Source organism: Acinonyx jubatus, chromosome X, assembly GCF_027475565.1.
Source record: "Acinonyx jubatus isolate Ajub_Pintada_27869175 chromosome X, VMU_Ajub_asm_v1.0, whole genome shotgun sequence".
Classification (NCBI taxonomy): domain Eukaryota; kingdom Metazoa; phylum Chordata; class Mammalia; order Carnivora; family Felidae; genus Acinonyx; species Acinonyx jubatus.
Genome location: NC_069389.1, coordinates 21,322,802 through 21,347,082, shown reverse-complemented (window position 1 = coordinate 21,347,082; position 24,281 = coordinate 21,322,802).

Here is a 24,281-nt window from a genome sequence, read left to right as displayed (position 1 = left end):
TTTTTGTGCTATGAAGAATTTAAAAAGGCAGAACAACCATTAAAAGTGACAGTCAGGAGTGAAATTGTAGCGAGTGTTGAGTGAGAATGTTAATTCGCATTTCAAAAACACCTCATCACCAAAGTACAGGCAATATTTCTGACCACATCTAAGTAACTGAACTGAGAAGCATACACCGTAAGATTGGGAGGCTATTGCTATCTCCACTAGCAGATAGCCAACAGCTCAAGAAATGAGTTTACTGACATTTTAAGGTGCTTTCAATGAGCTCATAATTTGAATTGCATTCAACTGTGATCTCTGACAGCTATAACAAACTTTTACAGTTTTATGGGTCTTTATCATACAAGCATCTAAATGAAAGCACTTCAGGTTCAAATTCTAGCAGATACACATCACCAGAAAAAATAAACCCAAGTTCATCATCCTAAATTCTGTGTGCATTCATATCCAATTTTTTTTAATACTGAAATCCAAATATTTGGCACTCTCTCTTCATATAAAGAAATACATACATTTTCACAATGACAGCCTTAAACAAAACAACAACAAAAAAAAAAACACTTGCTTTTCTGGTAGACAATTGAATATTTTTAAATACACCTTCCACTGTCAATGTGCAATGACCTCATCACTGTCATCTGGGTTTCTTGCTTATAGAAAAAGCAGTTCTGTTTTCTGCCGCTATTGAAATCTGAAGTAAAACCAGTGGCTCTTCCCTTAGTTTTCTTACTCCCCTATACTATGAAATTCCATGAAGCTCTTGAAATGTCATAAGAAAATAGATGGTAATACCATACTTTGTAATTTAAGACTAAACTACAGATATTTTGAAACATCTTTGCACTTTTAGATAAAAGACTGCATCAAGCAAAAGGTTAATTCCTCCAAAGACCCTTAGAAGTCTCTTAGTATCTAAGGTAAGCACCCCATCTCTTTTTCTCAAGTTACCTGCACATACAAATTTTACCTGAAAATAAAATTGACATCAGAGAGTTTTAAGAACAATTCCCACTTAAACCTAATTGAACAATGCTTATTTAAAATTTTTTTTAATGTTTACTTATTTTTGAGACAGAGAGAGACACAGCATGAGCAGGGAAGGGGCACAGAGAGAGGGAGACACAGAATGGGAAGCAGGCTCCAGGCTCTGAGCTGTCAGCACAGAGCCCGATGCGGGGCTCGAACTCACGAACTGTGAGAACGTGACCTGAGTAGAAGTCGGACGCTTAACCGACTGAGCCACCCAGGTGCCCCCCCCTTTTTTTTTATTTTTTTTTGAACAATGCTTTTAAGTAAAGTACATTTTCCTTCATACTCAAAATTTATTGAGTGTTTACAAACGCCACATCCTAGCCCAAGTGCTTTATATCTATAATCTCATTTGATCCTCACCGCAAAAAAGGAAGGAAAGTTTTAAGATAGAGACTCCTCCTGTGGTAGTTGATATTCTTGTTTAGTAAGTAAGGAAAATAAGGAATAGTATAGTTAAGTAACTTTGCTAAGACCATGCACTGTCAAACACCAGGGCCAGGATCTGATCGCATGCAGAGTGACAACAAAATTTACCAGTCTAACCATCAACCCCTGACTATAGCTGCCCGATTCAAACATATGTCTGTATATTCAAAACACTTGTCATTTGCTTACTGTTGCCACACAGGACTCTGAAAAACAATAAGAAATATCTTCAACACTTTAGATGTAGAATAATTATGTTTAGGAAGCTCCAAGGTCCCTAGAGACTGCTTTGTCAAAAAACCTAGATGACCCATTGACAGCAACATCCCAACACTGATAGCCCCTACAGGTGGATCCAAAAGGAAGAGCAGACAATTTAGGTACCCATAGTCCAAGAAAAAGATCAAAACATGCAGAGGTGCAGTACTTAAAGGGGAAGAACAATATGTGCCAAGATTCAGGAAAAGCACATACAAAAAAGAGGAATTAGAGCATGGGAAGCAACCAAAGTAATGAACGGACCATCAGTACTTAAAGCTCAGAAAAGGATGCTCGCTAACTTACTACAAGAAGCCTATATTTCCTACTCAACCCCTAAGAGCCAATGCTGAACAAGCCCACCTTAACAATGATGGGAGGTAATCCTATCCTTTTGATATGTGTGGGCAGGAAGCCAATCCCATTTAGGAAGTTTTCCTAATGCCAGGCTAGCATGGGTGTCCTGGAAAACAGATGGGACAAATCAATCACTCCAACACACTTTGAGTGGAAGAAAGGTGCAAATTCAGGTGTCAGACCAACTCCAGGCAGACTTCCCCTATTTAACAGTTTTACCTGGGGCCAGCCCTGAGCAATACTCTGTGTTGATGGGGTCCCATATCAGTGGAAGGTCAAAAAGTATAGGAATGCCTGTCTGTATAAATAGCTTGGCTACCTGTCCCTTCCACTGCCTTTTCCCTCCCTTTTCCAATCAGAAATGAGTAGAGGAAGGTCTGAAAAGAGGGGTGAAGGTTGAGAGGCTGAATTTCTGGTGTCATCTGGAACAGCTACGGGAGAATGAAGAAGGACTACAATATGGAGATGAGAGGTGTCCACTGAACAGAAGGCGTCTATTCAGATCACCCTTTCACTGTGTGCAAGCTGCACAATGTTCTAGGGCAAATGACTTCATAATTGCATGCCTTAGCTCTCTCATTTGGAAAAATAAATACAACAATGCCTTCTCCACAGGGTTATGAGAAATTTAAATAAGACATATGACAGTATCTGGCATGTCTTAGGTACTCAAAGACGGCAGCTGGCTCCTGCTCTTTCTCTGAGTACCGTGCCAATGTTTACACCTGTCTTCAGGCAGAATTCACTTCCTCCTCTGCATCATACTTATTTCTACATGCATCTTATCTCCAGAACTTGTGTCCAAACTCACCCAGAGCAGGATATATGCCCTATTCATGAATAGCTTTCTTTACTGGCATTTAGTCAACATTTCTTTGGATGGGTTAAGTAGGAACCATTGAAAGACAATGTGGAACTTATCATAATCAGGCAAATGATGATTAGGAATGGAGATGTTCACAGCAGGCAATATCTGGCCACTTAAACCAGCGGAGATGGACGAGAAAGCCCTTGTCAGGGATGAAGGTACCCATGGATTGTGTTCATGGGAAGTAGGCAAGATGCTAGAGAGAGACACTAGACTGGGTTTTAAGTTTGTGACTTGAATATACTTCAAAAAGTAAAAATAAAATTACTGGGCAAAATGGGAGGAAATAAATGAACATATGCATAACTTTAATGTCAACAAAAATAAATAGTTTTTAGACGCAATGACTGTAGTTCTCGAGTTAGGGAATTCTGGGTTTGAATCTTTAATCATTTATCGTAAATGATATTCTTTCTCATGTATAATATATGCAGAATAATAGTACTTATTTCAGGGGGATAATGAGGGGATTAAAAAGATAATTTATGCTAAAGCACTTAGCACAGTGGCAGCAATGTAAGTGCTCAACAAATGTCAGTTTTAACAATCACACTTACCATTACTGCTTTCATTTTACCAATGAAAAATACAGAATCTCTAAGAAGTAATTCTCCCAAGGTAACATAGCTAGTAAGTGTTGGAACCTGGAATGAAGCCCAGGTTGGGCAGTGAGCAAAGTCTGTTCTCTTTCTACCATATTGTGTCAGACTTACAACAGAAGCTTGGGGTTTGGACACATGAACAAAAGAATAATTCTTAGAAAGGCAGAGTTGGCACAGGAATGACCTTGTTGGCAGTGTGTATTCTTCTGAATTGCTCTGCCTGACAGAAGGATTAGTCTCATAGTTGGCGTGAGGATGCCTTCAACCTGAGGTCTCTGGTCCTGGCCCTGACCATGAGGGCTAGAAAGAGGTAAAAACAGGGAGTCAGCCTGGTCACTTCAATCTTCCTTAAATGTTCATGATAATCAGGAAATCTATCAGTCAGGACAATGTAGTTTTTTAATCTTTATTTATTTTTGAGAGACAGAGCACGAGTAAGAGAGGGGGACAGAGAGAGAGGGAGACAGATGATCTGTAGTGGGCTCCACACTGACAGCAAAGAGCCCAATGTGGGGCTCAAACTGATGACCTTTAGAAATGGGAAAATGTTAATGAATTTGGCTATTACTTTGGATCTATTACCTACTGTCATAATTAGCTGCTGCTCTTCATCCATATATCACCTGGACTTAGACATATGGGAATGTCATCATCTGGAGGTCTTCAGTTATTTTGACCTTGACTTACTAGGAGTGGAGCCATTGTTTTTAAGGGGAAAAAAAAAAAACATGTCCTGTAGGTTGACTAAAATAAAAATGTATTTAAATTAAAAAAAAACATATCAGGTTGTAAAATAATCTCTTAAGAAGTCTAAACTGTACATATGGGCAAAACGCACATTCTCAAATGGAGTAAATTTACTTGAAATATTGATTTTACATAAGCTTAAAAATTTATTCCTAAGATACAGAATAAGCTCACTTTATTTTTACAGCTGCTATTGAAAGCTTACAGTGAGTAATGAATTGTGTTGGGTGTTGAATTATATACAGTGATAATTACAGTAAAGGCCCAGACAAATGAATAAACTTCACACCATTCTTACAAGACAGTTAAGTGCTAAACCGAGGGGTAAGAAGAAACAAGATGCAAATAAGTTTATGTTAGATGTTTAATTTTATCTAATGGTATCAAAGGTCAGCCATCATACTACCTACTGTTGTAGAATATCTGCATCAAAGAACACCAGATGCTTCAGAAAATAACCCCCAAACCTCAGTAACTTACCCAGTCAATGTTCACTTCTCACTCATGTAAAGGCCAATGTAGATGTTCCTGGTTGGGAGATTCTCCTCCAAGTGGTGACTCAGGGATCCATTTTCTGACCATGTAGCAGCTCTGTGTCTTGATGGCTGATAAAGAGAAAGATCATGCAGAACAGTGAGAAAAAAATTAAGAGTGCAGGCCTAGAAATGTAGCCCAATGTAATGCCCAGGGCAAGCCAAATGACTCCATCCATACGCAAAGATGTTTAAATTAACAATATGCATTAATATACAATGAATATATATGCAGAAATTAGAATTTTACATTATTAAATATAGCTTTAAACTTTGAAAAATGAGACTAAGAGTCCTCCCAAAATATAGAACAAATGATAACATCCTAAAAAGCATAGGGAAATGTCAAGTGGAATGTAGAATAAATCCAGAATTTTCAATTTCCATATAATAGATTTCCAAAAAGACATCATAGAAAGAATTGAGCGAGAAAATATAATGCTTAGGAATTTCTCCAACCTGAGAATATTTGCTATATTCTAGATTGAAACAACAAAAAATTACAGAGCAAAGTAAGGTTAAAAAACCCATTCCTAGGCATGTAAGAGTGTCATTTCAGATCAACAATAGAGGGGAAAGCCAGATTACTTATAATAATTTTTAAAAATTAGCATTAGGCTTCTAGTCAGAAACATTACAAATAAAAAGTCTGTGAAGAGAGCTTAAAATCAGAGAAGATAAAAAGAGAAAAACTTTGAACATACACTTGTATGTCTCATTAAAGAGAGAAACAAAAATATTTTCATACATACCAGAATTCAAACACATTACCATTCATGAACACATTTTGAAAGAGCTAATAAAAGATGTGTTCCAACAGTAACAACAACAAAAAACTAGAAATAAGTAACAGGATGCAAGTAGCAACAGTAAACAAAGCAGAACAAACATCAGGAACTCACTGTGAAATCTAATTTAAAACAGCATGCTTACTGGGGCACCTGGGTGGCTCAGTTGGTTAAGTGTCCGACTTCACCTCAGGTCATTATCTCATGGTTAGTGGGTTGGAGCCTTACATCAGGCTCTGTGCTGACAGCTCAGAACCCGGAGCCTGCTTTGGATTCTGTGCCTCCCTCTCTCTCCTCTGCCCCCTCCCCCATTTGCACTGTGTCTCTTTCTCTCAAAAGTAAATAAACATTAAAAAAAATTAAAAATTACAATTAAAATGACATGCTTCTAAAAATCTGGGACTAAAACACTGAGTAGTAGCAGCATTAGATTTCAAAATGTAAGAGGAAAGGGTGGACAATAATGAAACTATGTTGAGTGTTTTGACTTTTTGCTGGAGAAGTGTAATTACATATTTATTAGAAAATTGCAAGAATTTAAATATTTGAAAATTTAAGAGAAATGTGCAGAATAAATATTAGAATATTAGAAAATTAGAATGGAAAATTAGCAATTTGAAAACAGGAGATGAAAATCAACAAATTCACAAAGTCCCAACAAAAGGCCAAAAAGGGAGGAAGTAAAGAATACAGAAAGCATACTGCTCCAAAGAAGGAAATAATAAAAGTTAGCAAGATTAAATTAAAAGCACAGTCTATATGAAAGTTTCAAAATCTCTCCTTGAATCCCCATAATGGATTTAAAGCAAACATGGGAAAACAGCTTTGAAAAGTTACATATAAGGGAATAGGAAAACATGCACCAAATTTAAAAAAAATTAAAAATTATTATTAGGCAAAACAAATTATCAGTATAATGGAGAGTGTCAATGCACACTGACAAATGGAGTGATTTATCTAGAAGATGAGACAAGTATAAATTTTATTCACTAAACAAAATCATTTTTTAAGTTTTTATTTATTTATTTTGAGATACAGAGCATGAGAGCAGGGAAGGAGCAGAGAAAGAAAGGGAGAGAGAAAATCCCAAGCAGGCTTTACACCGTCAGCACAGAGCCTGACAGACGGCTCAGTCCCAGGAGCTATGAGATCACAACCTGAGCCAAAATCAAGAGTCAGATACTTAACCAACTGAGCCACCCAGGCGCCCATAAACAAAATCATTTCTCAATGTGTAAAGCATCAACTCTTACAACTGCAGCCACAACTTAGTAAATTCACAGTAACCATCAGGCACATTAAAACAACTCTATCACAACTCATTACGTCAGGGGCACAAAAAAATAAGAAAGCTCAGAAACTTGGATTACAACATTAACAAGCTTGACTATGCACATAGTTAGAGAACTACAATCAAATCATACATATTCTTTTCAAAAGTGTGTATTTATAAAAATAGACTAAGAGCTCAACTACAAAAAAAAAGTAAACCGTCCTGAAAAATAAGTATCCCACTACAGAAACCAACAATCAAAATGGCGGTCAAAAACACATACCTACATATGTGACCACTTACTTCTAAATGATTCATGAGAACCCAAATAGAAATTTAAAATGATTTAGAACTGGGGCGCTCGGATGGCTCAGTCGGTTAAGCATCTGACTTTGGCTCAGGTCATGATCTCATGGCTTGTAAGTTCGAGCCCTGCATTGGGCTCTGTACTAACAACTCAGAGCCTGGAGCCTGCTTCGGATTCTGTGTCTCCCTCTCTGTCTCTCTCTGCCCCTCCCCTGCTCATGCTGTCTGTCTCTCAAAAAATAAACAGACATTAAAAAAATAAATAAAATGATTTAGAGCTGAATGACAACCAACACTGCATATATCCAAAATTGCTTGATATAATAAGTGATACAGGGAAATTTATATCCCTACATATGTAAATGAGAAAAAATTCTGGAGAGTATAAAGTAGTTAATTACCTAAGCTAACTTGAGGTGAAAAAAAATTCACCAGATGGCTTTTAAAGTCAAAGCTTGTAAAGAGGGTTTTTTGTAAGAAATATTGAGAGCTTTATCCTCATGTACTCTCAATGTACTCTATTAATCCTTTATTATTCAAGTCATGCATTTCTGAAGGGCTTTTGCAATTGTTTTCAGTTGTGATTTCAATTTATCTTTGTAGCCCATGACTGTCAGGGAGCATCAACAGAACAGACACTAGTGCTAAGCAGAAAAGGATTTGGGAGGTTGGGGAGAGCTAACAGTACAACTCTTCTTTTTTTCCTATTTTATTGAGATATACAACATTGCATATGTTTATGGTCTACAACATAAGGATTTGACAGATGTATATATTGCTAAATGATTAGTACTGCCCATCCTTCTCAAACTCTTTCAAGAAACAAAGAGGAGGAAACACTCCCAGACTCATTTTTATGAGGCCAACATTACCCTGATACCAAAGCCAGATAAGGATACTGCATGAAGGAAAAAAAAAAAAAAAAAAAAAAACTACAGGCCAGGATCCCTGATGAACACAGATGTTAAGATTCTCAACAAAAACACTAGCAAATCAAAATTCAACAGCACATTAAAAAAAAATGTATTCCATGATCAAGTGGGATTCATCCCTGGGAAGTGAAAATGGTTCAATATATGCAAATCAATAAACGTGATACACCACATTAACAGAATAAAAGATAAAAATCATATCAACTTAATATATGCAAAAAACCATTTGACAAAACTCAAGATCCATTTATGAGAAAAATCTCTTAAGAAATTGAATAGAAAAGGAATATACTTCATAATAAAGGTCATGTAGGCATAACTATTTATTTATTAGCAGACATTTTAATGTTGCAGTGACTTTCACTTTCCTATAATATAACTAAGGAGAGAACTCTGATGATGAACACTCAGAAAACTAAGACCCACTATACTCAGTTACCTTTGGCACATTTATATACTGCTAAAGGTACAGAATAGCATCTAGAAGAACATCTAGCACTAGCATATATGTAGACACAAATGGGCTAATTATCTGTCAGCTCTGTGTCAGTGTTGATTTATCTCCTCCTCATGGGTCTTGTTTTCCCATACATTTGCATGCCTGGTAAATTCTGACTGTATTATAGACACTGATTTTTACCTTGCTGAGAGCTGGATATTCTTGTATTCCTTCAACACTCTTCAGCTTTCTTCTGGGGTACCATTCAGTTTTCAGAATAGTTTGATCCTTTCAAATCTTCCTTTTAAGACTAGTTTGGCAGGATGAGATTAGTGCTTAGTATAGGGTATATCCTGGCTCCCTACCAAGACAAGAATTTTCTGTGTATCCTACCTAATGCTGTATTCATCAGTCTGATGGCAACAGGCACTCCTCCCAACACTGAGTATGTATCAAGCACCTTCATCTTTAATTCTTTTAGCTTTTTTCTCCCGTCTTGAGTAGTTTCCTCACACGCATGTGAGGATCATTGCTGAGCTCAGTACTTCAGGGGGATCCTTCGCAGATCTTTGCGGAGTTCTCACTCAATAAAGCTCTCGCCTAACAGTCTATACCACAAACTCTCATCACCTTGGTCTCCCAGGACCCTCAAAATCAAGTCCACTGGATTCTGCCTGGGTTTTCGGTCCCAGAGTGGCACCATGGCCTGGAAACCCTCTGAAGATACTAAGCTAGACTAATTATATGGCTCTCATCATTTGTTTCTTATTCTTTTGTTGCGTGACCTCGAGAGTTTCATTTTTTTCCTGGTTACTGTTGTTTCAGGCATAAGGATAAATCAAGTCCCTGTTATTTCTTCTTAAGTCTTCTGTATTCAGTTTTACAAGAGAAGAAAAAGGAGAATACCTATCTACACATTCATCTGTTAGTGTGTGTGTGTGTGTGTGTGAGAGAGAGAGAGAGAGAGAGAGAGAGAGAGAGAGAGAGAGAGAGAGAGAGAGGGAGAGGGAGAGGGAGAGGGAAGCAGGCACATTTTAAACCAGAATCCCACAGGTGGCTTTGTGTTTTCTCAGATACCGTTAGAGGTTTTAAATCAGCTGCCAATGATTCAGTCCTGGCAGCTACAATCACCTCCCGCTTGGGGACCAACTTGTGTGTCCTTTACTCTTTCTGAACTTGATTGTTGTTTTAAGCTTCTCCCAAGAGGAAAACCTGGATGTACCTTAGAGTTTGGACCCGGCATCTCTAGGATGTACTAGAGGAGAAGCACATGAGATCACGAAGCATCACACAATTATGCCAGGATTCTCATTCCCCAAAGACCCCAGCCAACTTTCCCACAGAGGTGAGGAAGCTTTCTTTTACTTTGTTTAGGACTTTCTTAAATTCCTAGAATCCTAGCATCGTGATCAAATAATTAGTCCACAGACTGTATCTTCTGATTAAACATCTTGCTCCCTCCACCTTTCATCACCCAAGTTCCTCAATGTGCTTAAAGTAGAAAATTATATACATTAAAACCTTGGATTGTGAGTAACTTGTTCTGTGAGTGTTCCACGAGATGATCAAACATTTCTAATAAACTGTAACTTGATAAAGGAGTGATGTCTTGCAATAAGAGTAGTACATGATGCCGAACATCCCATGATCACAACTGAGCCAATGGTTCTTGAAATTCACTTTGATATAGAAGTGCTTTGGATTACAAGCATGTTTCTGGAATGAATTATGGTCACAAACCAGGGTTCTACTGTATTTTAAATTCCTTATTTCTTCCTATGTAAATGGATACTTGCCACATGTGAGGTATTTTCCTGATGAATAATTTAAGTTTTTCCCATGCGAAAGGGAGATTCTAACTCTATTGAAAATTTAAAGTCTCCTTATGATCACAATACATGTAGACAGCATTTTATTGCTCTGAAAAACGAACGGAACACATTTAAAATTTCCTGTGTGCAATGTATCAATTCACCTTCAATAACATAATTGGAAATTTTATCTTCTGTTTGTCCCTTCCTTCCCAGGTTTGATTCCTTTCTACCCTTCACCCCTTTAACTTTCTTGTGTGTTTGAAGAAGATTTAGTTTACTTGTATCATCCTGTCCCGTTTAACTCCTCAGCTTCTTCACCCACCTCTGGGATGCCTTTGAAGGCACTTGGTATCTCTACAGAAAAGTACTGGTAACAACTGAAGACTTTATGTTATTTAGCTTACCTTTTCCTAACCCGCTAATAATTGCCTACTAGGCCCATAAAACTGAAAGCTGTGAGATTGAATAGCACATTATTTGTTTTATCCATGGAGAAATAAATCTACTTCTAAGAGTTAATCCTAGAATCCGATAAGAAATTGGTTTAAATGTCGTTGGCTTCTCACAGTGAAGTCAATTCTTTCAATGTAGGAAGATAATGCACCAAGTATCATGAGAAAAATCTTTTTTCACTTTTGGATTGTTAAGAGTATTATCAAGAAATATCCATTTAAAGCATACTCAATGACAGATTCTAGTTTAAACAGGAAGAGCTATTCATCCCAGATTCGTGTTATATAACCTTTTAGACTATGTAAGTGTGTGTGTATGTGTGTGCGCGCACACGTGCGTGCATGAGTGTGTGCATATTGGGTATTACTTATAGGGGAAATACAATGTTTATGAGAAGATCCTTTATCAATGGATGGATGGCACTGGAAGAAAACATCAATTACTTTCATATAAAAGGCAGTACACACAAAAGCTTGAAAATATTTACATCAAGCAACATACGCAGCAAGTTTAGTTTTACCACAATCTTTACTATTGATTAAACTGGTAAACTCACTTTGGTGAGGCTAGCGTAAGGGAGATGAGCAGCCAGAGACCAGGCCTGACAGTGAATCTATTAACAATGATGGCTAAAAAGCATAGATTCTGGAAATAATTAAAGAAACAAGTCTTTAGGACCTGGCTAGGAGTCAAAATATGTGTGAAAGCAAGGAAATGAGAAATCAAAGAAGAGCCTAAAATTAAATGTTGGAGTACAGTAACAGAAGGAACAAAGAATAATGAAGATGAGACTTAAGGAAAATGTGAAAAGTTCAATTTCCCAGGGAATCTTTGTGAGACCCTGGAAAAGAGAACAAGTCCTTTCATGAAGATATTTAAAACAGACATATTCATTTACCTGAAATGGTTTCAAAGAAATTCTACCCAGAGCCAAGAAAGATTAACTGGAAAATATTTACATTTTATTTTCATGCACTTGCTTTTATTATGTTTTGTAAAATCAAAGTATAATGGACATGTAACACTTTAGTTTCAGGTGTACGACATGATTCGATATTTGTACATACTGAAAAATGATCATCACAGTAAGTACAATTTTTTTATTAGGGTAAGAAATTTTAAGATCTACTCTCTTAGCAACGTCGTTTCCTTCATAAATGTAGCAATACACCAGCAGCTGTAAGCATATGGACTTAGGTTTAGGCTATGTAAAATGAGTTACTGCTTTATCCCTTCCCCTTTAAACATGGCACCGCTTACACCCCATCTCCAGGCACACAAACATACACACCACTATTCATTCCAGCAAAACCCCTAGCAATAGTAGAGGTAGGTTTCCCTAGGAGTTGTTCAAACGTAAGGAAGGGCAAGACCCAGTCCTTCTCTACTCTCTTGAATGCAATCCCCTGAGGACAATATATTATTCTAAAGAGAAAACCCAAATGCAGTTATAAGCTATGAGAGGGATAGAGTATGGGTTAACAAGGACATCAAACATATCCTTGGAATTGTGAGAAACTCTTAACACGAAAGCTAGTGGAACACAGAGAAGGAGATCAAATTAAAGTGTTCAGAATTGAAATGCCTAATGATTTTATTCATGATCAATAAGATGGTCCATTTCTAAGATTCCATTTTCATCCCAATAGTTTAATCTCTTTAATAAACCAGCAGAGGATAATCTCTCAGAAAGAGGACAGAAAAGATGGTAAAATGAAATGTAATCCCTGGCTATGTGCATGATTGCGTATGTTTATGTAGGTATCGCTTAGAAAATAGACATGAGAAATAAAGCTTACTTGAAGATTGCAATCTTAATCACATAAAAATTAGGCTCAAGTTTTGTTGCCATTTATATTTAAATTATTCAATGGAAGTTGTTGTGAGAAGGATTGTGTAGTCCAAAGGAATTCCTGCTGTTTTTATTAAAATGCTTATTAGGCTCTTCTATAATTTTTCCAGGGGCATTTTTTTTTGTTTCCAGGTAAAATGCCTGTAAGAGGGTGACAAAGTATCACCATTGTACAAATATTTGTTTCACAACTGTGAATAAAGTATAATGAGAGGAGAAAAGCAAAATAAACACAAGAAATTAAGATCACATGAGACTCCATTATGTGTTCCTGCCATAAACAAAATACATACTCTGTGACCCCCTAATTACCATGACTGAAAACGTAATATACATAGAAAGGTTTGAAACCTATTGCATATACTGCAAAATAAATAACTTAGCTAATATAAAATTATTCATTTTTCCAAAAGAAAATTGTGGGAATTTTTTTTATCAATATCTTTTTTATTCTTTGTTATTCTGCATATGCATCATCATACACTGAAAATTTTGAAAGAAAGCATTTCCCACTTAGAAGGAGAACTGTTAAGTGGCATTAGCAAGTTAATTTTTAATGAATTTTTTGCAAATTATCAGATAAGCGCAACTATACTGGTAATTACAAAAAGCGGCACCCACCCTCAAGACACATACAACTACATACCACTGAGCATTCCAGCAAACCACCTAGCAATGGTAGTGGTAGGTCTCTGTTCTGGATAGAACTTGTTTGTGTGACTTGTCACGCATTTCTGCCCAGAGCCACATGTAAACAGTCATGGGGGCCTTAGTTGGCTTGCGCTCCTTTTCTGGCCTCGGGATCAGAGTTGGTCCTTCAGTTCTTGACGCCAAGAGGGATTAACTTGCCTCACCTCCTTGAGCCAGACCAGGCTGGCCCCTGGAATGGATCAGGGAGGGAAGCGAAATATGCAGATGCCCAGGAACCTAAGATTGTGACATACGATAAGAGAAACAGAGAAAAAAAAAACCCAGCTTGCTCAGGACTACACTTAGGCAAACTTCAGGACTAACCAGAGATCACACACGAATAGTATATATATTGTCCTGGCGGGAAGAGATAGTTGGAAGCCTCACCTGAGGGGCAGATGCTCTGCCCCGGACCCTCAATCTGGGCTCCAATGGGGCTGTTCACCACAGGGCTTCCCCAGCCTGAAGGTTGCATGCTGTGAGTACCCGAGTTGATGTATTAACCCTTCTTTGTTGTTCTCTATACACCTCTTCCTCTTTATGTTTACTATAAATGTTTAAATCCATATATTCCCTTTCCCTTACAATTAATAAAACTCTGATCCACGAAACAGCAAGTGCAGCTATCGTGAATTACTATTATTCAGAACGGTCTCCCAGCAAAGTGGTGCCTGGCTCAGGTCATTTTTATTGGCGCACCTCCATTCTTATGACAGAGTAGAAGAGCTCCACACACCTGATGTTCTGCTACGCCTCCATCTTCACAGCAGACGTTCCCTAGGCCTTTGTTCCTACCTAGGTGGATTTATGCCAATCTAAAAAAGTACCTACTTTAATTCACCAAGTAAATAGTTCCCATATTTTGCCCTCAATCCTCTCACTTCCCAGTGGCTTTCTACCATTCAGAGATGGTCTGAACAGCAGTTATGGTCTGCCATCAGATAATTTCCAGGAGCTACGGATAGTAGGAACTACAGCTGATTGGTAATTTCCACCTGCCAAATACTTTGCTAATTGTTTCACACGTTTTATTAACCAGATTTTAAGAAGAAACTGAAGATGAGAAAGAGCAAATATTTTACCGAAAATCACACAAATGTGCAGATGTAATCCAAACCCCTTATGTGTCCCACTGAAGAGACCAAGTACTTAATTACCATTACTCTGCTTGGTGTGTGCATGCAACTAAACATACACTGGTTATGAGCCAGTTTCTGATGGCCTGAGGCTAAACAGAATATAGTGAGGATGACTCAGAAAATTCTAGAATTACAGAATACCCTAGGACCTAATTGGTTGCTAGACATTTGAAGTAAGGGGTCTCAAAATAAGCTTCAATAAGGTGGCATGAGTGAGAAGTAAAAATTCAGGTAAGGACCTGTGCCTGGCCACCTTGAGTGACACTTAAGGAGCCTTAACAGCACGTGGCTCAGTGGGCATGTGATGATGGCACTTAGCTCCAGTTTCAACTGTGAGTTTAATATATGTCTATGTGAAGTCAGGCAGTGAAATATTCTTAGGTCACTCTGGGCACATAGATCATTTACCTCCCCTCTTACGTCTCAGTATTTAAAATATCCATTATTGATACAAATTCAAGTTCCACACCAGACACTTGCCTAACTTTAAACTTTGTGAAATGTTTATAATATGCTGGCTATTTTCTGAAAAATGCAGAAGATTCCAGTTTTGTCTATTACTATAAAATCCTTTCTTATTTTACTTAGAAAAATATATTCTTTGCAGGAGCACTAGTCAAATAGAATCTGATATACTTCGGGACATTTTGGAAGACGTTCAGATATGGAAGAAATATCTCAATAAATTCTTTCCTGCCTTCTGAAATGGCACCTGAATAAACAGAGCTGTTCTTAGTCATTCACCTTGCCATCATCACAGATGCCAACGTAGCACCGAGGTGTGACTAGTCCAAGTAGGTTCATCTATGCACCCATAGGATGCTTTTTACTCATAGCACAAAAATGTCACAATACAGACAAATTTTCAATGCTATACACTGGAATTACCATGCATGAGATAATTTTCTTACCACTGAGTGACCCTGAAAGCTCTGAAGACCTTCCGACTCCACACCTCTCACAGAATATAAATGGAAGATAGATGTCAGTGAGAAAAGTCAATTATATTTTCCTGCAGGTTCACCATCATATGTTTGTTAAAAGTCCATTGCCAAGACTAGTTTGTTGCTAGTCATTTTCCAGGTGTTCTAAAGAGGGACTTTATTCAGTTTCTTTTTTTAAGTTTATTAATTTAAGTAATCTCTACACTCAATGTGGGGCTCAAACTCACGACCTAGAGATCCCGAGTCGCATGCTCCTCTGACTAAGCCAGCCAGGCACCTCTATTCATAGTTTCTATACTGCTAAAACTTAATCACTCAATCTTTTACCAAGTCCTGAGAAGGCAGAAAGTAAATAAGGCTTTACTGAACAAGAAGAAAGTTAATGAAAGGTTAGGGAAGGGAAAGAAAAAGAACAGGACCCCACAGAGAAGAAACAGAGTTGCATTTCCTACATTTAGTTCTGATATATCATGAAAACTAATGATATAACTCCCATGAGCCGCATGCAAATCAGAGCATTAATCTCTAGCAAAATGGTTTATGTTATAGGAACCCACAAGCAGATTTCCTTCAATGGCAGTATATCAAACATGGTGGGTAGTTTCCGTTTGACTGATGAGTACACATGTCAGTGGCAGGAGGGCAGTGACATGTGGAAGAGCAATAAATATTTTTTCTGACACTTCAGCAGCCCTTGTTCAACGACACTAAAGGAAAATAGAAGACTTCAGGAGAAAATGCAAGCCTGTCTCTATTAGCTGTTGTGCCACTGCCGAGGCAGCAACTCCAAGGTGATTTGGTGTTCTGTGGTGTAGCTTGCACATTTCGTCTTAAACAAATGAATAGCCTGAAAGCAAAGAATCGATAGTTCTCTCAGAACAGTGTTTGCATTTTCCTTCCAATTATGGCATTCTACCAGTAGCTAAGATATCCTTCAATGACAGCAATTTGAGCAATCTTTACATTCTATGACCAGTGCCCAACCAAATTTTGTCGAAGCTTTTGTTCTTTGTCCTCCTTGACAATATACTTCATGTGCTTTCTGTCTGCATAATTTCCCATTTCTAGAGGGAAGAAAATCGGTGACAAATGTGTGAGAATACATTATGTTATAACCCATGTCCAAGACATCTGGAGGTATTTATTTCCAAACACCGTGTAGTAATTTTTTAATGATCTCAGTTATTTCTCTAAACCTCCCGAATGTCATGATTTTGGCACCCACCAAGTACAGTTATCAATGGCTACTATGTTTCCCTCCAATAGGCAAAATACAATAGGTATTAAACATGTACACACAATGGTTTCCAACTTGACCGACGTGGCTTCAAATTCTTTTTGAATACCTACTGCCATGTACCAAAACTCGTATGGTTCAAACACATTCCTGGGCCAGGATTGGAAAGACCTGCCACTCAAGACAGATCCAGGGAGCCAGGAAAAATCAGGGATGCTGGGCAAATCATTCATGTGGATGTGGGCAGCAAGTTACTAGTAAGAGACAAGATATTCATTTTCAGATCCAAGAAAAAGAAGTGTGGGCGACATAGATGCCACATCATGGTAAAAGCAGTGTAAGGTTCTTTGGTCATGTTTCTAGTACCTGTGTTGCTTGCTGAATGAAAGCCTTTATTCCAGCCTCCTGATTGCACTAAAGAGAAAATAAACCAATCTGGCCTGGCCTCACATTCATTCACAATCTGGTTCTTTATATGTAGGAAAACAGTGGAGTACTGTCCATTAAAAAAAAACTCAGGAAAATAAAATTCAAATTTTCTTCTGCCACTAATTATCTTTATGACTTTGGGGAAATCACTTAACACTTGTAATTTTTTATAACATGTCTTGGTTGTGCTAAATTAAACCTACGGTTGTTCTGGTTCTCAATTTCTGACTTTCTAATTCTACTACTTATCGAACAGATATATTTACAACCATCCATTTCTATTTAGCTGTTGTGTTATCATCACAATTCAAAATTCACAAACCATTCTTGATTATAAATTATGTTATATAGTCTCAATTTTATAAGATATTTCAAGATTGAAAGTTGACATGCATTCCAAGTATCTTTTTTCTATATACCTAATATGTAACTATTAAAGAACTAGACTAACATTAACAACTCAGGCAACAACAGATGTTGGCGAGGATGCGGAGAGAGAGGATCTCTTTTGCACTGCTGGTTGGAATGCAAACTGGTGCAGCCACTCCGGGAAACAGTATGGAGGTTCCTCAAAAAATTAAAAATAGAACTACCCTATGTCCCAGCAATTGCACTACTAGGTATTTATCCAAGGGATACAGGGATGCTGTTTCAAAGGGACACATGCACTCCAATGTTTACAGCAGCACTAGCAACAATAGCCAAAGTACGGAAAGAGCCCAAATGTCCATCGATGAATGAATGGATAAAGAATATGTGGTATATATATGTAATATATAATGGAGTATATATAACGGAGTACATATAATGGACTAATGCTGCAATATATATAATGTAGTATTACTCGGCAATCAAAAAGAATGATATCTTCCCATTTGCAACAACGTGGATGGAACTAGAGGGTATTATGCTAAGCAAAATTAGTCCATCAGAGAAAGATAAATATCATATGACTTCACTCAGACAAGGCCTTTAAGACACAGAACAGATGAACACAAGGGAAGGGAAGCAGAAATAATATAAAAACAGGGAGGGGGACAAAACATAAGAGACTCTTAATATGGAAAACAGGATTACTGGAGGATTTATGGGAGGCGGGATGGGCTAAATGGGAAGGGGTATTAAGGAATCTACTCCTGAAATCATCTTTGCACTATATGCTAACTAATTTGGATATAAATTAAAATAATAAAATTTAAATTAAAAAAATCAAAATAAAAAAATCAAGAACTAGAAATTAAAAATTAAACCGACTATGTAAAAGTTAGAAAATCTGCAATAGATAAAACTAAAGAGATGAACCTTCACCATAGTAAAAGTTAATGTGTCATCCATATGTTCATACATTCATTCAACAGACATTTACTAAATGAATACCACGAGCCAGATGTTATAACAAATGGCTAAAGACAGAGCAGTGAATAAGAATAACATGGGCCTGATCTTCATGGACCAGGCATTTTGGGGGAAACTGAAATCAGTTAGAGAACATTAATATCGTCATTTATAAATGTCTTGTGTAGCATACTCCCTTTCTTCATAAAACTTTCAGTCTAGCTGGGAGAAAATGTTAAATAATTATATGAATACTTTCACTTGTGACAGTTGTTACAAAGAAGTACAAAGTATTGCATGATTCTTCTCTCTTTTGTTCAGCTTCATTGTTGTCCATTATCTTTTAGCGCATTAATTCATTTCCTCTGCTTCTCCCGGCCTGCTCTTCATTGCATCAAGCCTATTTCCAGTCTCATTTATTGCATTCTTCATCTCTGATTCTTTTTTAACTCTTCTCTGTGGTAAGGGTCTCCCCAATGTCTTCCATTCTTTTCTCAAGCCCAGTGAGTATCCTTGAGATTGTTGCTTTAAAATCTCTATCAGGCAAGGGTGCTGCCTAAATTTTGATAAAGATTGCCATTACTTTTTAGATGTTTGGTAGAATTCACTAACGAAACCATGTAGTCTTGGGCTTTTCTGTGCCAGGAGATATTGATTCGTCCATTCTTATTATTGGACTAAGAAAATTTCCTATTTCTTGGATTCAATATTCATGATTCACTCTTGGAAACTTGTGCATTTTGGGGAATTATCTTTTTTCCCTAAATTATCTGATTTGTCAGTATATATTTTTTTATCGTAATCTGTTATGACATTATGCATTTCTGTGGTTACGTGCTGCTTTGGTTTTTTCTTCCATTTCTCACTTTGGTTTTTGAGTCTTCTTTATTTTCTTAATGTTGTTAAAGCATTGCCAATTTTGTTTATACTTTTGGAAAAACTGATCATGACTTTCAACATTACACTATTGTTTACTCTGGTCTCCATTTTATATATATCTCATTTTTCTTTGTCTCATTTCCTTTCTCTACTAAATTTCAGCTAAGTTTCCTCTTTTTCTAGTTCCTTGTAGTATAATGTTTATTTGAAGTTTTTTTCTTAACACAAGCATTTATAGCATAAATTTCACCTAACACCTGTTTTTTATTTATTGGTTGATTTTTGAGAGAGACAGAGTAAGAGGGGGAGGGGCAGAAAGAGAGGGAGAGAAAGGATCCCAAGTAGGCTCTGCTCTGCCAGTGCACAGCCCCACACAGGGCTCAAACCCACGAATCATGAGATCATGACATGAGCTGAAATCAAGAGTTGAATGCTTAACCAAGTGAGCCACCCAGGTGCCCCATATTCATAACATCTGCTTTTGCTGCATCCCATAGGTTTTGGAATATTGTGGGGTTTTTTCTTTGGTTTTGAGACATATTTTGATTTGCCATTTGATTTCTTATTTGGCCTATTTTTTGAGCAGTAGTATGTTGTTTACTATTTACATACTAAATATTTAATATTTACATTGCAGATTTTCCAACTTTGTTTTATTATTGACCTTTAGTTTTGTATCACTGTAGTCAGAAAATATACTTGGTATGATTTCAATCTTCTTAAATATGCATTATTTGTTATGTCTCTTTTTATGATATTTAACCAGGGGATTCTTCTTGTGTGTACTTGAGGAAAATGTGTACTCTATTTTTCTTGGATAGAATGTTTTATATTTATCTTTTTCGAACTATGTACTCTGAAGTATGCTTCAAGTAAAAAAAATGTTCTTAATGGGGAAAAAAACCACTTTGATTGAGGGTAATTGTTTAAAATAAAGAAGGGACACCTGGGTGGCTCAGTCGGTTAAGCTCCCACCTCTTGATTTTGGCCCAAATCAGGATCTCACAGTTCATGAGATGGGTGAGATGAAGCACCGTGTCGGGCTCTGTGCTGACATTGTGGAGCCTGCTTGGGATTCTCTCTCTCTCCTCTCTCTTTGCCCCTTCCCCCACTCGTGCTCTATCAAAAATGAACATTTTAAAATGTGTATTTAAAATAAATCACATCAGAGGGGAGGTGGATGCAGAGATGGATGAAATAAGTAAAGGGAATTAAGAGTACACTTATCACGATGGGCACTGAGTAAACACGTAGAGAACTGGTGGACAGTGATTCAACTATATCGTACACCTGATACTAATTTAACAGTGTATGTTAACTATACTGGAATTAACATTTCAGAATTTAAAAAACCTTAAAAAAAGAAGTGCAAAGAAACAGGGAACATATAAAACAGTGGAAATAAACTCACTCTGGGGATCAAAGGATGCTTTTCCAAAAAAATGGCTTTATCCTATAAGAAAAAGAGGAAAATTTGTTTCTTAAAAGTGAGAAAAGAGGCGGGATGTTTTGGGTCAGAAGTATATGCAAAAGGCTGCATCACCAAGGGCTTAGCTGCCTATGTCACACTTCTTTGATTTTTACAGTAACACATTTTAAATATAACTCAACTTACTTAAAATACCGAGTCAAAATATTTTCCACATATATCTAGTTTATAAAGTGAAGAAAAGTAATAGGCAAAACTAATTACAAAAGTGATTGAAACACTGACGTTCAAAGGCAGTTCCAAGCATTACATTTACATAGCTCACATGCTAAAGAGCCAAGAAAAACAATCTAAGGTGTGTAGCCCAGATTCTGACTTAAACACTTTATTTTTCTTCATCCAGGAGCTTAAGCCAAGTGAACACAATAAGGAATCCAGTCTTACTTCTTATAAGTTATCGTGAATAATAATAAATTACTCATATACACAAGGGAAATAAATTAGCCTCCCCCAACGGTGCATCATGAAGACATATGCCTTTTATATAGACGAACTCTCTGCAGGATTGACCGTAAAATGTACTTAGATATTCCAAGGTTTAAGCTTTTAGACAGGACACTAGCAAAACTAGATTCAATGATGAGGACTGGCATGAAAAACAAAGCAGTGCTCCACCAGAGTAGCAGGTGCCTCTAGATCATTCTATTTTCTAGCATGTCCCGAAAACTTAACTGCTATGACATGAACTTACACCCCTTCCTTACATTAAGCGCAAGGTAGGAACACACAGCCATAAATTGATGACGGAAACAGGGCACTTTGAGTGTAAACATTTCTTTCCGAGGTTTTTAAGCTTCCCATTTCCATTCCATTAAGTCTAGCTATATTTCCACTTCTTTTCTTCCACAGTTGTTCTTCTGATTCATCCCCTCTAACACTGGTAAGTGTACGAAGTAAATAAATTTATTAGTTTATTTTTGTGTAATATAATGTCATGCTGTATAAAATATGGGCTCTAATTCCAATTCTGTGTCTAGCACTATTTTCATTCTTCCTTTTTCCAGAACCAGTAGCAGTTAAACTCAATCTAACACATTTTAGACTCGGCCTGTACTCTTTAGGATTAAGGTTGGTTTTTTTTCTCCTCAGATTTTCATTCTCATCTCAAAGATAAAATTAGGGATAAAAAAAAACAGTTTTTATCCCCTATATAGCAACATGTTAAAGAAAACTGGAGTTTCCAACACCAATGCACAATAAATGTCGAATACCAAAGTGAGGCACCAGATTATAAATCAAAGATAACTGTTTTTAACTCATAGATGCACACTGGCATCACCTGAGGACCTCAAGAAACTATTGATGCCTGTATTCTACCCTGAGTAATTGTTATTTCATTCAACAGGGTGTGTGAGCCAGGGAGGGGCAGAGAAAGAGAGAAAGAGAATCCCAAGCAGCCTGCACGCTCCTCACGGAGCAAGATGTGGGGCTCTATCTCACAAACCACGATATCATGACCAGAGCTGAAATCAAGTGGGATGCTTAAGTCACTGAGCCACCGGGCAGCCCCAGAATTGGAATTCTTAAAAGGCTACCTAGGAGATTCTAATGTTCAGAACTGCTATTTTAGCTAGTATGAATGATTTAGAGAACATTTAGGGGGTCACACTTTCCAGATAATTAAACACTGTACTTGTTCAATAAATATTTGTTGGATTAAATCAGTGACATGATACTTTAAGGCATTAAGTGCACTGAAACATTAATGTAGAAATTATGTTTAACCTATTAAAACAGTATCTTTCAGCTGACACTGCTTAAGAATTTGCTAGGAATAAAGCCGGCTGTCTTTATGGAGTCTTTTTCCCATAGGGATTCCAAAACGAGAGGTAATTCCTCTTATTTCTTGAATCATATATACTGGAGGCTTATTAACGTCTAGTTTGGTTATAATTTGATCATGTGTATGTACTTTCATTAAAGTCTAAAACACACTATTTTTGAAGTAATTACTATCTGGAACTTCCGTTTCCAAAATAGATCCTATCAAATTTGTAGGTATTGTATGGCAAAGAAGTAAGGGGTATCTTCCTGATATGGACCACAAAATAACAGATGCATGTTGAGATTTGGGGAAAAAAATTAAGATTGTTAGAAATCCCTACTATTGACTGGTTCTAGTAAAACAAGTTAAATTAAGTCCAATTCCCTTCAAGGCTTTCTACAACTTACTGTGTACCCTCTTCAAGTGTGTGTGTGTGTGTGTGTGTGCGCACATGCACATATGTATGCACACACATGTATGCATACCTAACTGTAACTTTATGTATTTATGTATAATTCCTTTTGGGAATTGACCGAAGGACAGGGAATTACTGAATATTAATACCTCCTATGTAGCAGCTTTACTTGACAGATTTTGTATAGTTGTACTTTTCCATAGCCCAGAGTGGTAGCAGTTCTTTTGATGGTACTTCTTATAGTGTCACACATACCTCATCAATATGCTCTCAGTTCTCAAGAGAACAGAGGACTTTTGAGTTTTTTCTTTTTTTTTTTTTTTTTTGAAGGAATCGTCAATTGATGCCATCACTGCTTAATTCCTGCCTCTCAGTGAGGAAACAAAGTACTTTCTGAGTTAGGTGATACTTGCTATGTCTAAGCATGTTCTCCAATGACCCTGGTTGAAGACCAATAAAATACCTCAGTGCCTACTCCAGGTAAGATGTGTGTGTTATTACTCATGTTAAGCAACTCTTCACATTGGGTCTCCCAAAATGAAAATGTTTCTACTGAAGTAATAACCCCACACTCTAGACAAACTGAAATATAATGATGAGAAAGCACTATGTTGTAATGTGCTTGGTGCAAATATCCCCATAACATTTGTTAATAATTATGTATTTGAAGTATCTACTGTCTGCATCCACCTCACCAGAGCTCTGTGTATTCATAAATAAGGACCAGGGCAGAGGAGATAGCTAGCTAAAAAGGCATTTTTCTCTACCCAGAGTCCTCCTAGGATTCAGCAAAGGTGGCATACTCCTAGAATGGGGCAGAGCTAATAAGATAATGTGGAAAAGGCTGAAGACAGGAGAGGGAACTAGCCTCATGACTCCATACGCTTTCATACTGATTTGCCAGACAGATTTGGTCAGGCAAGGCACATGAACCCCAGAAATGAAGCTTAAATGCATCTACAGGGAGATCTTAATAGAAGTATAGTTAACCAATAGAGAATTGGTCCCCTAAAGGAGGAATCAAACATTCTGTAATATCAAATGCTAACTCCTACCACATACTAATAATTTAACGTGGCTAAACCTCTTATTATCACTGAGAAAAAAAAAAGAGGAGCTGCTGAGAACGGGAGGAATTTACTTGGGTTGGACTGTTATTCAAGAAAGAGCTATAGGACATTTGCTGTATTTCAGCTATAAGAAGATAAAACTAAAAAGGCAGACCCTGTGTTTAAGGGGACTTATGGGTGGTAGCGACATGGAGTCATAAATCATT